General features: G+C 40.0%; 1 long non-coding RNA gene across 1 annotated transcript; it reads left to right on the top strand.

Moving 5' to 3' along the window:
- Nucleotides 1–442: 442 nt before the first annotated feature.
- LOC309539318 lies at nucleotides 443–936 on the top strand. Its single transcript, XR_014222819.1, has 2 exons — nucleotides 443–751; nucleotides 853–936. It is a non-coding gene; the product is annotated as an uncharacterized lncRNA (long non-coding RNA).
- The last annotated feature ends 17,017 nt before the right edge of the window (nucleotides 937–17,953 follow it).

The following is a 17,953-nucleotide window of genomic DNA, read 5'->3' as shown; positions in this document are numbered from 1 at the left end:
CCATCAAAGGAAAGCTTCCATTGATATTCCTGCCTTTCAGGGAGTTGGACTAGATGCCCTTTGAGGTTCCTTCCAAGTCTATGATTCTATGGTTTCACTTGCCCTCCTGCTAGGACACATGTGCACTATAGTCATTTATCATTATTTGCAATAAAAAGCAGCCTGCCATGATGTTATTCTACTTTGTACATCTGCATAATGATCAATTACTCATTTACTCCAGAGAACCAATTTTATTTTATTTTATTTTATTTTTTATTTTTTCATTACATTTATATCCCACCTTTCCTCCAAGGAGCTCAAGGTGGTATACATAGCTTCTACCCATTCTATTCCCACAACAACTCTGTGAGGTAGGTTAGGTTCAGAGGCAGTGACTGGCCCAAAGTCACCCAGTGAGCTTCATACCTAAATAGGGATTTGAACCCAGGTCTCCCCCTAAACGCTACATCACAATGATAGCAGCAATATAGTTGTATACATTATGCCTGAAGGACATCTTAGTGAGTATCCCTTGCTTGGCTGGGAAGAAAATTTATGTTGTGTTCCTTCTGCAACTCTTTGTGCTTAGACTCTTTCAGGTTGCGGTGACTCAGTTGTCAGAAGAGGTCCTATTCTGTGTCACCACAATGAGGCTCACCTGCAGGTAGGAGAACACTTCTTTTTTTGTTCCAGCTCTTTTCTTCAGGTTTCCCAGAGTTCACTGTACCTGAGGGTGAGAGTCACCTGCATTTCGACTGTGCTGCTTTAGGTAAGTTCACATTCCGCCACTCAGTGGTCTTTGTTCAAGACAATGTTTTCCATATTGGTCTCTCCTTTTTCTCATTTTCTTTTCTGCTGGTCTCTTCACAGGTCTCTCCAAAGAGCTCCCAACCATCAATTGAAGCCAGCTCTTCCAGCAGAGTCCCAGAAGTCATGGTGGTAAGAAAAGCTGTTTTGTTGTTGTTTTTTAAAAAACTCATTTTCTGTAGGATTGGTGGAAGGTGGCTGGGGACAAACTAGTGACACTAGATCGCAGACCAAAAAAAGTGAGAACCGCAAGACACACCCTCAGATGGACAAACAAAAGGGTGAACAGTGGAATTTGCTGCCAAGGAGTGTGGTGGAGTCTCCTTCTTTGGAGGTCTTTAAGCAGAGGCTTGACAACCATATGTCAGGAGTGCTCTGATGGTGTTTCCTGCTTGGCAGGGGGTTGGACTCGATGGCCCTTGTGGTCTCTTCCAACTCTATGATTCTATGATTCTATGATTCTTTCCACACAGAGGTTTAAGTCTGAATCTCATCTCTCTGTTGTGCCCCTGTAGATCCAGCTTCAAACAAAAATGGCGGTCAAAATGGTATTCCATGACTGAAGGACATTTAGGTGAGTATGCCTTGTTTGGCTAGGAAGAAAATCTCTATTGTGTTCTGTCTGCAATTCTTTGTGCTTAGACACTTTCAGGTTGCGGTGACTCAGTTGTCAAAAGAGGTCCTATTCTGTGTCACCACAATGAGGCCCACCTGCAGGTAGGAGAACACTTCTTCTTTTGTTCCCACTCCTCTTTTCTCCAGGTTTCCCAGAGTTCACTGTACCTGAGCTGAGAGTCACCTGCATTTCGACTGTGCTGCTTTAGGTAAGTTCACATTCCACCACTCACTGGTCTGTTTTCAAGACAATATTTTTTGTATTGGCCTCTCCTTTTTTTCATTTTCTTTTCTGCTGGTCTCTTCACAGGTCTCTCCAAAGAGCTCTCCTTAACATCGTAAGGGTTGTTTTTTTTCCTGAGAGAACATTCGTAGAATGTTCCCTCAGGTTTTGCTTTTCACCTTGTTGCATTGCTCCAGGAAAAAAAACAAAAGACACTGGTGGTCGGCACTCCTGGTTCCCAGGATGCGGTTCAAATCCCTGTGGTGTCCTTGCTAACTTCCAATGCAACCATCATGCCCCTCTATTTTTCCCTATATCCCTAACTTCCCAAAATATTAGCACGGGAGGATTTTTGGGTAGTGATTTCAGTGATTAAGCTTGGTTCTGAACTCTGCCGAGGCATCAAAGGACCAAGTCAAGCAACCTTTGCACTGTGCCTGCTGCTCTAACGATGCTCCCCTGTGTTGGGATACTGCCAGGGAGACAAAGTCTATCATGGCCCCACATCGCCTCCGGACGTCCATCGATCTCCCGTAGACACGCAGTATCAGCAATTAGCGACACGAGCTCCAGAAATAGCTTGCCACATTCCAGAGCTGATGCACGCTCTTATCAGCAGATAATGCACAGCGAAAGATGTACGCAGGAGAGCATTATTTATAAGTTTACTCTGCGTTAGTCAGAACAGAGAAAAAACATGACCGCCTGCTTCAGCGTTCAGGCACCGAGAGTGAAAACGAAAGCAGCAGAAAACATAAACTTCCTGTCAACAGGAAATACACAGACTCTGTGACTCACAAAGCCTGCTCCCTTTTAAGGTGGAACGGAAATATCCTAACACCCTGATGCACCACCGGCTGGATCATGTGGGTGCTGCCTATCCTAGCATCCCAGGTATGTATGTATGTATGTATGTATGTATGTATTTTATTTCTATACGGCTTTATATTTTTAAGAAAAATCTCAAAGCAGTTTACAGAATATTAAAATATCAGTAAAACAATCTGAAGAAAGTCAGATATAGAGTATATTCTGTCAGATTTTAAAAATGAGATGCTGACACGAATGCAAAAGCAGAATGAAAAAGTTGTAGCGGAATTGGGGAAGAACACAAAAATGGTCACAGAAATGTCTAGCAAATTAGAAGCTTTGGACATTTCTGTGTAAAACTTTGAAAAACTGAAAAAGAGAACAAAGAAATTAGAGGGTAACAAGAGATAATAAGGGGGGTATGAAAGGTTTAGCTGGCAGACAGGATCAATTTGAGGATTGTCTCGCAGTTTTAGAGATTAGACAAAAATCTAATGTTCTGCGAATAAGAGGCCTTTCAGAGGCGGGGGGGAACAGATTCTTTAAAAATACATAGCCAAGACAATTGCGGATTGGTAGGGAGAGGAACAGGAGTATGTTGAAGGATCTATGGACAGTTGCTACAGGGTCCAGTCTAAAGGCTAAGAAACAGCCTGGAGACTGTTTGGTAATTTTTAACTCTAAGAAATTGAAGGATGCCATTGTGCAGAACAATTATGAGAAGAGACTCCAGGTAGAGGGAAACCCTGTGGCTATGTTTAGAGAGATACCTCTCCCTGTTTGCTTCAAAACGTCTTGATTAGAGTCAATATTAAATTTGGACAGGAATTCCCAGAAAAAGAATTCCTTTACATACAAAGAAAAAAAGATATAGATTGGTAAATGAAGAGCAGGCACAGGAATTCCGGCTAAGACATAGCAGAGTTTTTTGACAACCCATACACTCCGCAGGACCCAATGGGAGCAGTAGGAGGGGCAGGGGGAGGAGCAACAGGGGGTGTAGATAATTTAGATAACCAAGACAACACAAAACTTTAGACAAGACTTTAGGGGGGAAGACACAAGCAAACATAACGGCAGACTTAAAGGTACTGAGTTGGAATGTAAACGGTCTAAACAGTAAAGTAAAAAGGAATAATGTCATGAATACACCAGCTCCCAGGGAAGAAGTACAGGCAGAGGGAGAAGGCAGACAGGAAGAGAGGAGGTTAAATGCAGGACTAGATGAGTACAATCAGGAGTCCCGTCTCCTACCCTCAGGAATGTCGACTGGAAACAGCCTGATGGCAGACAGACAGCCGTTTGCCAGCTGACCATTGGAGTTCAAATTACAGAGATGCAAAGCAGCTGCAGCTCAGAGAGGGGGAACGAAGATGGAAGCTCCGTGTCTGGGAATGAGGAAGGGGAGGGGGCTGACCCCCTTAGACCCTGCTCTCGTCAAATAGGCAGCCTTCAGGACAGATCACGTCACAAGAGGCTGGGCTGCTTTTGGTTTCGCCAGAAGAAGCCTCCTCAGTAGGAACATCTTCACTAAGGGATGGACAGCAGCGTTCACTGCTCCATGAACTCTGTTGGGTTTTTTTGCAGTAGATCTTCTTTCTAATTAACCACACTCATTTGTTTCCAAGACTACCTGACAAATAAAATTGAACATATAATTCTCAAACAAGATTTAGATGTAATTTGTCTTCAAGAAACACATATAGCGAGCAAACATAATGGGCAGGTTCCAATATGCCTTCATTACATATCTCTAGGTGCCAGGCAAAAACATTCCTCTTCTCCCAGGCCTTTGGCTCATTAAATAATCTATGACCTTTAAAGCTGGGGAGGTTAGAGCTACTCTGGTATGCATTTTTGTCTTTTTATATTGTAAACCACACTGTGATCTTCGAATGAAGGGCAGTATAGGAAGAAGAAGAAGAAGAAGAAGAAGAAGAAGAAGAAGAAGAAGAAGAAGAAGAAGAAGAAGAAGAAGAAGAAGAATGCTCTGGTGTACATTCACTCTCAGTTTAGACAATGGCTGTCAGGGTTGGGAAGTGTATGATCAAACATTGGGGTGGGTCCAGTAGACTTACGATGAATAGTGTTGCCCTAATGCCAAACACCAGTGGAGGAAGTGGGAAGATCATTTTCAATTATTCCTCCTTCCCCATGTATCCCTGCCCTTGTGACAGGGCCGCCTTTTCCTGGGGGTGCTAGGGGTGCATTACCCCAGGGCGCCAAATTCTGTGGGGTGCCCGCCTCTGAAGCTGTTAACCGCAACCCCTGGGTGATTGCGTTCGATGGCTCATTTCCGTTCTCTATTGCGAAATAGCTGCACAATCAACATATCCAGGGGCGCCCCCTAGTGGTGTCTTTCATTTTAGCATGATTGCAAAAATGGAAAGGCGGAGGTATCGCAGATGATTTTTACTTTTTGTTTGTGGTTCTTGCTGTCCCCCCCACCTCAAAAGCAAAAAACTCTGAGCTGCCCCTCTTAAAAAAAGCTGAACAACTTTGACCTGCCTCCCAAAAAAAATGGGGGGCGCTGGGCGAATTTTTGCAACCTGGCATCGCATATGCTAAAGACTGCCCTGATTATGTCTAAATTGATCTTGCAAGTGCATAGGTTTTCCAAGCTTAAACTCCTACAGAAGTGTGAAAGGATTTCCCTCCCCAACATTATTTTCACATGTGTGCTTTATAGTCACATTTCTTTCAGATGCTAACTAGGAAAGGATCCGCTTCATTTGCATTTGTGTGTTTTTTTTTAAAAAAACCCATGCCTGCTTACAAAAGGGTGTGATTTGAGACAGTTGTGGATATTTCTTCCTTCCCATGACTGGCAAACAATTCCTCTTTGCTACACCATGGTTGGTTGGGTTTTTTTCCTGAAAGAAAATAATAATATGTTCCCAGTTGCATATCTCTGCTAGTGCAGTTGCTGTTTGCTTTAAACTATTTTCTTGAATTTCAGTTTTGCCTCATGTTTTCCTTTGGGACTGAGACACAAACAGGTTTGTGTGATTAAAAACCATTTGTATAAAGATAATCCTGGATTAAATTATATCTGATTTCTTCATATCTTATCAGCAGGGATTTAACCAAGTGCCACTCAATAGGATTATCAAAATATTTTAAAGATTCCAGGTATCCTTCATTCAACATCTGTGATGCAGGAGCTGTAAAATCTTCCCCCCTAGCACTCAGTGCAGAAGCAAATATTTCAAATATAAAATAGATAATAGAATGAAATTAATTCCACCCCCCAAAAAAAGACTTTTGTGTGGTTGTTCTCTGAATACTCTCTGTGAGTGCAAATTTGCTAAGCTATGAACACTTCAGTTGACAGAACCAGACGAGAATTTGCAAAGCCTCTGTATAACTGAAGCCTCTTCAGAATAGCTAAAATCTGACCAGTACATTATTCAGCATAAAAGAGGTAGGATTAAATTCAACCTCCTCTCCCTCTTCCGTCTATGGTCAATGTAATTTCAACTTGTTTGAAAGGGCTCCACATGAGTATTGCCAACCAAAAAAAGGGAAATCCCACAAAATCCCACATTTAACCTGCTTGGGTAAATGATTTTTAAGCAGCTGGGAATATGTGCATTACTGATTGTTGCATGTCTGTGGCACTCCTAAATGGAATGGGGCATTTGTGTTATTTGACTGCAAACTGCATCTGCACCTATGTTTTGTGATCTCTGACAATAGCAATCAGTATTTGGGCAGCATATGACATGTAGCAATCAGCAGTTGACAGTTGGCAGCCAGCGTTTCACAGCATCTGACATGTTGTGATGGATAAAACTTGACATGGAATTTTGTTCAGCCATAATCGTGAATATTTAATTTAGGTGCCAAAATTCAGTTCTGCCATTCGAATCACAACATCAAATGTGGATGATCAAATTTTGACAAATGTTGAATTTCAAATTTTCAAAATTGGCTGACTTTTGAAATTTTGCAAGCTACTTCTGCCCTATTTTCAGCAATTCCACACACACTTCCAGTGCAACCCCCATTTCCATTCTGAAGAGAGACTTTTCAGCAGGTATAGTAGAAAAGAAGGGCTCAAGTTGAGAGAGAGAGAGAGAGAAAGGCATGTTGCATGAGCAGCCTTCCATTCACATATAACATTTGGATATAATTCAGTGAAATGCCATTGTGTTTCTCTGTAACCAATAAAGGGGAAATGGCAAGTCCTGAATACTGATGCTCCGTTTCTACATGATAAATAGAAGGGCAGAGATAAATCCCATTTACAATGCACACAAACTATTTCATAGCCTATAAATGAAATATTGGTCTTCCAACGTAGTTGAGCATGAAAAGTCATGTGTATTTTGCCAAGCAAATAATGTCATATTTCACCACAAAAATAACATCAAAACCTTATATCAAAGCATGCAGAATGTGAAAAGGAAATTTAATAGTCAATGTTTTATAATTTATTATTGCATTTCGTTATATGAAATGCAGCGCTCCTGATAGTAATAGGAAAATGGGGTGCTATTTACAGCTTTATTTCTTCAAGAGTTTCTTTTCAAGCCTTTGATCATAAAAAGCTTCTGATGAAATTATTTTATAACCATATTAAGATGTAATTAAACATTTCAGTTGATCAGCAATGATGGGAATGGGAGAATAATGAAACAATGGATATAATACAATCTGACAAAGGTTGGATATGTACCTTACTCACTGCACGTATGCTGGGAAACTCTTATGGGCCTCCTGTAAATAGATCTATCTTCTTAAAGAGGCCATCCCACTGATCTAAGATACATTGGCACAATGATTCAGAATTGGCAACATGTCCTTCCTTTATGGGAGTGGTAGTCAGCTGGGTTTTGCTCAAAGTAAGGTAAAGATAAAGGGACTCCTGACCATTAGGTCCAGTTGTGACCGACTCTGGGGTTGCGGCGCTCATCTCGCTTTATTGGCCAAGGGAGCCGGCATACAGCTTCCGGGTCATGTGGCAAGTATGACTAAGCTGCTTCTGGCGAACCAGAGCAGTGCATGGAAACACCGTTTACCTTCCCACCGGAGCAGTACCTATTTATCTACTTGCACTTTGATGTGCTTTCGAACTGCTAGGTTGGCAGGAGCAGGGACCGAGCAACAGGAGCTCACCCCATCGCGGGTATTCGAATCGCCGACCTTATAATTGGCAAGTCCTAGGCTCTGTGGTTTAACCCTCAGTTCCACCCACGTCCCTTTTTTTTGCTCAAAGTAGGTCCACTGAAAGTAATCGTTTTAGGTCCATTAATTTTGGTAGGCCTACTCTGAGTACAACTCAGTTGAATACCACCCCATGGTCTCCCTCAAGCTGTTCCAGATTTAGAAAATACCATAGAAATGGATGCAAGCAAGCTTAGAAATGCAGTTCCTGTCCAAATGCATGACCAATTTGCAGATAAAGATCTTTTCCCACTCTCATCAACAATTACTAAGAATTCAGGTATATTATTATTCAATCTTTCAGAGATTCAGGCTATGATTAAAGCAAATCCTAGCCTCTCATTTCTTCTTATTTAACTGTAATGAGTGATTGACTTGAGTCAGAAGTTTCATATTTTTCTTTGATGTGGGCTATATTACTAAAATATGAAATTTAGGATTAATTTTATTAGACACCCCCCTGCAAGTTTTATAATTAAGGCAAAAGGCAGAGACATGGGGATACAACAGAAAGGTAGTACCAAATGCAGGCATGAATTACAGAGAAACAGCAAGAAATGAGCAAGCTTAGGAATTAAACTGAGTCATTTTTTCCGGAGACCCTGACTTCCAGTGTTCATGCTTTGAATCATTATCATGTAATGAATCGTTATCATGCAATATTAATATGACACATGGCTTTTTTACTTGTTAGGTGATGCAGTATTATAAACTTTTAATTATGGAAAAGGAAATTAAAGTTAATGACTTCTTAATGTAAAAGCCTTTAGTCAGAGAAGGAAGTTGCCATAAATGTTAATAAGTAATTTTTCGAGGCTCATGAGTCATCTAATCGGAAGGGAAGAAAATATACGTATGCATTCATTAAACCCATTTGTTTATAGAAACTCATGAAAGAACGTGGTGTCTACTGAGCCCTGGGAATATACTAAACATTTGGATTTAGCCATGTAATGCTGGTGTATGTATAGAGCTAAATCATACCTGTCTCCAGAATTAGAAACCAGGCAAAATGTTCAATGACGACAAAAGCTGTAAGGGCATTTTCCAGAAGAGCCAGCAGTTTGAGGGTGTTGAAATCCATTATTACAAAGGATTGTCTTTGTCAATATCACTGTTAGGGGTTTCTCAGGTTAAGATCTGTGACTGACATCAAATAAAATTCAGAAGCAATCCTTAATGTAAGACATCTGCAATGATATATAAAAAATAATAATAACAATAATAATAATTTATTATTTATACCCCGCCCATCTGGCTGGGTTTCCCCAGCCGCTCTGGGCGGCTTCCAACAAAATATTAAAATGCATTAGTCCTTCAGATATTAAAAGCTTCCCTAAAGTCACTGTTCTTTCTGTAAATGTACTTTCCATACCTTTACATTATTCTGTTTTGTTCAAAATGCATCAGTAACATTGTTCAAATAAAAAACTTGGTGTCTCCTTGCCCAGGGCCAGAAATTCAGTATGTGGATGTATTTATCTGGAACGGCAAATCAAGTTAGTACCAACAATGTGTTCATTTCATTTTTTCAGTGCCAGGGCCTTGAAAAGTTATTATTGTCATGTCTATTGCCTAAGTGCACAGCATTCAAACATATCTATTATATCACTTTTTGACCTTCGAATATATGTATACAACCAACAAAATGCTTACATCGAATAAAAAAGTAGACAACAGCATCACTTAAAAATGGTACTCATAAGACTACAAATTCATCATATATATACTGTATTGGGCATTGTCTCACAAATATCCGATCCTTGTATCTTGAAGCATCACCACTGGCAAAGTTCAATGCTGCGTTTCAGCTTCCACATGCAACAGAAATAAAAAACAACCTTCGCCTGCAGAATGAGTCCCTGCATGAACTGAGACCATGACAGTCAGATCTGCCAAATACAGCTGACATAACCAGTGCTAAACAAACATCTTAGGCGATCAATCAAAGTGTAGTCAGCAGGAAAGCCCCTGTTCCAGATGCCTAAAATCAAAAGTGAAAACCTAAACATGAGTGGGGCGAAACAATTATTTTCAGTCACTGCCAAGTACAATCAGGACTTTGTTGGTTGCTTTCAAAGCTCAGGATGGAGCTTAATATAGATGGCGTTCCCTGGGAAAATCTTGATCCACATTGTTGAGAACAATCTTCCACAACCTGCTCCCTTCTAGACGTGGTAGTCCACAACACCTGGAGGGTACCACATTGACCAGCCTTGGTTTAGTGTGATGGGCTGCCAGGGTTTACTGATTCTTTGCCAGAACTTGCCCCTTTAAATAGGCCCCAATCTTCACCACCTGAGGGGACTCCACCCATGGGAGATGAAGGGGCCTAGATGCATTGCCTCAGGCAGACCAAAGAGTGGGGAGACAGGGAAGATATAAAAACTCTCAAAGACAGTGAACAGGCTGGATGGAGAAGCCCCAAGGTGAGGAAGTGAAAAGACTGAACTAGCCAGCCCCCTGAGATGGGAGGGAGCTCAGCCCTCACTCCCATGCCACCTGCAAGCTACCTCCCTAAGCCCCAGTGGGTACGTCCAGAGAGGGAATTCCAGCATCTTGGGTTGACCCAGCCACTATCCTTCACAGGAAGGCACAGGGTTTCCAGACTTAAGCCTGCCCATGCCAACAGCCAGGAACCAGGGCATCCTTATGCCCTTTTACTGATGGTCTCCCCAACACTCCTGAGGTGACTCTGGGGGAATCTGAGGATTTGGGATTTAGGGTTGTTTTTTTTAGCAACCCCCCCAAGATTGTTGAGATTTTTCAGTTGACTTGCCTAAGAGCCAGGACAATGTGCCGCCTTTGTAATGGTAATGTCCAGGATAATCTGGACGTATGGCAGCCCTAGATTTACTCTTGATAACAAGTGTGGCAGAGAGGGAATCAGAAGCCCTGGGGTAAGGGGTTGTGCTAAAGCAGCTATCCCAGGAGAGGCGGCCTACTGAAATACTTTACATGTTGCAGAAAGTCATCTGTTACATGGAATGAAGCAACATCCATGAAACAAAGCCTTATTTATAGTAGACCAGGCATAAATTCATGCCTTCCTTAAGCCCTTAATGAGACAGGGCCCATTGAAGATATGGTATATGCCTCCTTTGATGTGCCCCATTGGCTTGCTTTCGATCAACTCTTTACAATACAGCAGTTATTCTTGTAATTTGAGCTTATTTCAAATAAATACTGTAAGTGGATTTTGATGACAAATGACAGGGTTATACATAAAAACATTTATTTTTCTCAAAACCAAACACTCTGCCACCCTTAAAAAATCACTCCTATGATAATTCTCAAGACAGGGCTCCCATACAAGATGAGAAAATCTCATGAAAATTACTATGAAATTACTATGAGAATTACTATGAAAATTACATAGTAAAATTCCCTAGAACATATATTTTACTTTCCTTCCTAGAATTAATGGTGCACGGCTTCCTAGCTATATACTCTTACTACAGTCCATTTTATAAGAATTCTGTCAGGGGAATCATTGCAAAATTAAATTGTCCCTTTACAGAAAACATGTTTTGTGTGAATGAGTCCCAAGAGGAGCTATGGAACTTCAGAATGGAGTACAATATTTCTCTGTTGTTTCCAATTTAATTTGGTTCAGAGTTGCTCAGAGAGAAGAGAATTAGATGAATTTCTAGCAGCTGTTCTGTTTTTCAAAACAGCCATGTATCTAAAAGATGAGATAGTGGTGAAAATTGTTGAGCCAAAAGGAAGCTTAGAGAATGTGGCTATAAGTCCTATCCAGGAGCTATTTGGGGGGATTCCAAAAGTGGTCCCGACACAAAAACATTACATCATAGAAGATATGACACTAACTGTTCATTTTCTATTTTATTACAGTGTTGTATTTTAATTGTTCTTGTAAGCCATCCTGAACAATATGGATGTTCTGGAAGGGCAGGATAGAAATATTTTTAAAAAATATATCATGACCTCAACTAGGACGAAAGGCTGTTTCCCCATCAAAAGGTCAACAAGCATTTAAATCTCTGAAGAAGAGATCCTAAATCTGGGGTGCTGAAATCTTTGGGGAAAAGTAACCAAGAAAGTAGCGTGGATAGATTTTGACTCGGTATTAACTTTACATCAGCACTATGAAGATAAATAACAAAATCAGTATTATACTTTTGTTCTCTGTTGTATTTCTTTCCAGTTTTAATATATTCCATACCAAAACACTCCCTAATAGTCTGTGATAGAAGAGGAATGTGGAATCGCAAGGGAGAAGTTCTCCATGTTCATAAAAAGTGTTGCAAACTAAAATACTCTTTCATTAGTTTACTAGGGGATAACATGTTCCACAGCATAATGTGAACAAGGTATGAAAAGATGAAAGCAGAGAAGATAAGAAGGCCTCTAAGCTTTGAGAAGATGAGAAGGAAAATCTAGACATTATGTACAAAGGAGCATTAAGTACCCTCAAGGCAAATCTCCAATATATTTTGGATCAAGAATGAAGTACTTAAATGTATGAATTTCGAACACCACAGGGATGATTTGATTTTAAATATGCCTAAATTAAACTTTTAAAAAATCCTATACATGTTTTCTCAGACTTTCTAACCTTTATATTATATTTTAGGATAATTAGCTGGGGGTTCAGGGACTAAGCCAGAAACAACAGCTAGGGATTTAAAAACTCCCGCTGATTGTAATGGGATTAAAATCTAAATCATCTGATTTATATAAAGGATTTCCATAAATTTTCTAGTTGTATAAAGCAGCTATCCTCCAAAATTAGATTTAGATAGAAATCAAGCATTAGGATGAATATTTAAAGCAGCATTCTCTGCCTCATTTAAAACCAACTTGCTAAAAACTATGATTACGACACACACAAAATTCAATATTTTAAGAAAGAAAGCTTGCCTTCTCAAGTGGTTACTTCATATCCTTTATCCTGTCTCTATGCTAGTTTCTCCCGCATATGATGAGGCAAAGAGGGTACTTGAGCTACTAAGAGAACTTTCTTTTCTGAGGGGATCTTTTATATATATAATGATTCACTGAAGAACCTCTAAGGAGCTTCCAAGGGGAGCCCTGTGCCTTTCATATTCTAGGAAGCACATTCTAGGAAGCATTTTAGTTCATGTGGTGCACTAGTAAGCAGGAATGTTTTAGGAAGTTGGTTTCTTGGAATTCAGGGTCAAAACTACCCCATTTACTCACCTATTTATTGAAAGCTTTCGTATAAAATTTCAGGGTGATGTACAACTAATTATGTAACAGTACAAACAATATAAACAAATAAAAAAATATAGCCATCTCTGATTTGCTCTTAGAAATGTCCCCGAGTTAGAAATGTCCCCCTCTCTAGCCACACCTCTTGATGATGGACACTTCCAACTGTCTGAGCTCTAAAATCATAGCCATTTTACCATAAGTCATCATTTGACTGGTCTCCCAGCAGCAACTTCATCAACAAAGTTTTCTAGCAGACTATACAACAGTCACCATTCTGGGCAGCAGCGGAAAGAAGCAGCCACTCACATCTTCAGTCATTCATCTGAACATACAGGAGTTAAAAGAGTTGGGGGCCCATATAAACAATTCGCACTCTCAAAGTTTCCATTCATGCATACTGTCATGAATTGAGTCTGTGAAGGTCTGAAGGGTGTTTCTACACATGTTCAGCTGAACACACTAAGAACCCTTGCAGAATCAGGAATCCTTATCAGGATTCTCAATCACATGGAGACTTCTAAGCTCCTCCAGTTGAACATGCATAGAAATCCCCTTCACAGCTAATTCATGAAGGTCTGAGAAGTATTCCCAAACATGGTCACATTGAGAACAGGGCTTGTGTGCACTCCCAACATGCACTCCACATACTTTTAACCCTTGCATGCTCAGGCAAATGTCAAAAGAGTGCTTGAGTCTTTTGAGTATTGGCACAGCAGAAACAAAAATTATCTTAGAGCAGTCATTGCTTTCATTTACTATTTTCCTATGTGGAAAAGGAAAGGCCTCTTTGTCCCGAAACTGAACTGTTAAGTGAAATATATTTGTCATTTGGATGCGCAGGTCTTCCTCTCTGGCATTTCTAACTCATTGTGCAATTTCGACTAGGTCAATGATCCATCTGCTCCATCAGTTGGAAGGCAATATCTAATAAGAAACCAAAATCTATTTTGTTGCAATTATATTAACGCATTAAATGTTTCAGGACATTATCCTTTTTAATGGCTAATATTAGTTTAGCAATTAATTCTGGAACATATTTCCAACTTGTACTGTATAGGTGGGAACACATTGCAAGCTGTCAAGCAATCAGTGAGAAGATGACACATCCAACTTTTTAGATTGTTATTTAGTTACTGTTCTGGGTAATACTGTACAAAAAAAAAAAACCTGTCCCATCTCTTTTCCACTGTTTTCCAACATTTAATATGGGGAAAAAATGCATCCTGGTGAAATTATAATGGTGAGGTAAGGATTTTTTTTTTGTCATGCTTGCCTAAATTTTGAGGCGACCAAGGGGTGTTTTCATGCATCGTCTCATTCTTCAAATCATCCTAGAAGTGGTATTTCACACTGCCACTTTTCTGTGTGGCAACACTGCAATTAAAGCCTCAGGAAAGACAACCAAAGAATTCCCTCATGGGGGATTTTTTTTTTGGGGGGGGGGGTTGGAGGAAGTGTGGGCAGCCATGGTTTATTTTGGAACCCTTCACACAACATGGAAAATAGAACGCAAATTTCTATGTGACACAAAGGATATGCAGACTGGTGTCCTTTTTTGTGAGTGGGTCCACAGAATATGTGTATTTAGCCCAGAAAATCTTTCGGCACCTGCTGCACAGCCCTCCTCAGCCTCCACTCTGGCCAGTGTAAACCAGCAGGACTTCGCAATCCACCACTACATTCCACCCACCCCAGAACTATAGAAATACTTGAGTGCACATAGCAGTGAAATATTTGTCTCCTTTCCCTCAGTATACTTTTGACCATCTTCCAGTATAAATCTATACACTTTTCCAACTGCATGTTCAGAATATTTATGCTAATACATTCATATTATTCTACAGTAATAAGTACTGATTACAAAAAAAGACCCATAAAATGGACATCATGGATAGATTTTATTATAGGGTTAACATCTTTTATCATTTGATATATATCTTTTTCCTTGGGATTAGTTTTTATGTCTACAGACTTATGCTAAAATTGATGACTATAAGTGGTATAATTTACATGGCTATTGACCTAAATTGAAATCAAATTGTTTCCATCCTTTCCATCTGTTTCAGCCCACACGCAGCATTGCTTTCTTGCCTTTTAAATCCTGAGATGGTTCATTTTTAAGAATTCTTAAACAAAACAAAGGTCATGTAAGCAAAAAGCATGCAAGCAAATGTGGACGTAACTTTAATAGATATGAACACTATATCTAAACCGTTTAAGCAACCACGGTGCCACAGTTGATGAATGTTTATTGAACATTCACCCTGATTTGTGTGTGAAGAGGTTAAACAATTAGTGTCAAGCAAGAGTTATCCCACACTTTCCAGTGCATTTTCCCAACACTTTCCTTACCAAAAAAAAGGCTATTTTTAGGGGGAGGGTTTGTTACACTAGAGCTCAAAATCTAATTGTACAACCTGAACTGGTTGATCTATGATTAAAGGCCACTTGGAAATGGTAACAGTCTAGAAGCACCCTGTAGTCATGAGCAGAAGACAAAGACCTGAATGAGCTGGGACCAAGGTATCTCAGAAATCTCAGGAATCACATTCTCTCATGCAAACCCGTTGGAAATCCTGTTTCCAAAGCCTTTGTTGTGATGGATCAGTCCTCCCCAACCTGGTGTCCTCTAGTTGTGTTGAACTTCAGCTCCCATCACCCCTGACTGTTGGAAATGTTTGGCTAGAGCTGATGGGAGCTGCAGTCCAAAATATCTGGAAGGCATCAAGTTGGACAAGGCTGTCAAACAGAATACAAAAAAAAAACAACCCTGCCTTCTTGCAGGTCAAACAATTTGCCATCCTGTTACTGTTGCCTATTTTGACTGGCAACAAAAACATTATTATGGTGTAAGCCAGGCATAGGCAAACTCGGCCCTCCAGATCTTTTGGGACTACAACTCCCATCATCCCTAGCTAACAGGACCAGTGGTCAGGAATGATAGGAGTTGTAGTCCCAAAACATCTGGAGAGCCAAGTTTGCCTATGCCTGGTGTAAGCTGTTGTGGACCAACACTATGCTGAGTGATAACATGTTGCCCCAACTGCATTAGAGTAGAAACATAGGAAGTTGCCTTATATTGAGTCAAATAATTTGTCCACCTAGTTAAATGCAATTTGTACTGACTGGTTGTAGCTCTTCACGGTTTCAGACCAGCAGCATTCTCAGCTCTGCCTGAAGATAATGGGGATTTAACCTGGGGCATTCTGCATTTAAAATAGATGCTTTGCTATTGAACTACAGCCATTCATGAGCTAGGCTAAGCTACATTGCCAGCTACAAAACCAAAATGGAGGTGTAGGGACAAAATTGAAGTGCTTTAGCAACACAAAGGGCTTACTTCAGAGAAACACCTTTAAAATCAAGTGGGCATTTGCTGTGATTTTGTTTGACGTGTGGATTGCAGATGTGGGACAATGCACAGCAAATCTATGCCCATCTTCTCAAAGCCATTGTGCCATTTTGTGCTCTGGACATGGCATAAATAATAAATATTCCTTTTATATTCTTGTATTGGAATATTTATGGCACCATCATTTATACAATCCATATCATTGCCTCAGACAAAATTGCAATAATTGGACTTCTGTGCAAGTTTAAGTGTCAGCCTGGCACTTTTGACTTATTGATGGATCGACTATGCAAATGGTGCTCTCTGGAATAAAAGGAGAATTTGTAATGATGAAGCTAAAAGGAATCTTTTTATAACTTCAAGCAGCCTAAGGCAGTGGTAGCACTTGTCATCTGTCACTCTTGGGACAAGCATTACCAGGAACATTTAGCCACTATACATTTTGAATATGTCAAGGAGAAGTAGGAGTTGAAAGTAGGCAGACTTCAAATTTATCCGTGTTAGTCACTGTAGCTTTTGAGTAAAACAAGCAGCAGAACAGAAAAATTAATGTATAATAAAGCTATTAAGAGTCAATGCCTTTAACCTTTTAAATAGCCGTGGAACATTAAATGTTACCTTTTTTTATCCAAGGCTTGATTAAACACTATCGCTGATGAAATTGTAGGGGAGAGTCTGCCTCAGTAGGGGTATGCAAGGCTTTTTGTCAGCCAGAACATGCCAGAACTCAGTTCCAGCACCTCTCAAGTGGGCGCCATTGCCATTCATTGTGAGTTCTGGCACTTCTTTTTCTAAAAAAAAAAATAGCTCTGGGTACCAGGTAGAAGACATTATTCATCTAGAAGAGTAGAAATATGGAATAGAAGGATAACCAGTAGGCAGCCATCTGGATGAACGTAAGCATGTACAGAAAAGTATGTTCATGTCTACAGCATTGGGTTGTTATGTTACTGCTTAGATAAGAGTAGGGAGAACAGTAGGATCACAAACCCCAAGCACAAGCTGGGTGCTGCAGTCACATAGTGTTGTACTCATGGAAGTTGTCTCATCATTTTCTCCATTCTCCAAAAGCACTTACTCTCTTTTAACAAAGGACAATGCAAGGAATTCTTCTGCTGCACTCATCATATTGATACAGCTTCTTCAGTACCTGATGTTCTATCATCCATCGCCAGCAGTTTCAAGTTATTCCCCTGTGAAAGCTGCTGCCTTATTTATTGTACTAGGATAGAGACTGTGAATTTACTAGCCTGGCAATGAGCATTACTGGGGGTTGGGTGATGTTCCTAAATAATGGTAGAGGACAATTGTTTTGTTTGCAGTAAAGTCTGCACTATCCAAACTGTACTCAGGGGAAAACTGATTTCAAATTAGACTGAAAAAAGTCTTCATAATAATAATACACATCATTCTAAAAATCTAGGATTTGTTGTATTTCATAACATACCTGTAGGTACAATATAGAACATTTGTCTGCCCAATACAGGAACAATGGAAAGCACAAGAAATTGCAGGAAAGGAAGACATTTTCTATTTAAAGGGCAACAAACAGAGTAGCAAGGTTACAGTGCATTTTATAAATTGCAAGTACAGAAAACTAGTTTCCGACTACACTTATAATGCCCTATTCTCATTATGTGCCCTGAACATAATATTATGACCTTTTCATTTTGACATTTAAAAAAGCTTAAGCAAACATTACATGTCTACTTCATGTTAGTTTTCAAACTGCCAAGGCTCCAATTTGAACAAGGACATAACTTCTTGGAGTAAAAGAAGTGTGTGTGTGTGTGTGT

The sequence above is a fragment of the Podarcis vaucheri genome (genome assembly GCF_965113315.1).
Source record: "Podarcis vaucheri genome assembly, chromosome: 8".
Lineage (NCBI taxonomy): Eukaryota > Metazoa > Chordata > Lepidosauria > Squamata > Lacertidae > Podarcis > Podarcis vaucheri.
Note: the sequence above shows the minus strand (reverse complement) of the source record. Positions and strands in the feature narration are given on the sequence as shown.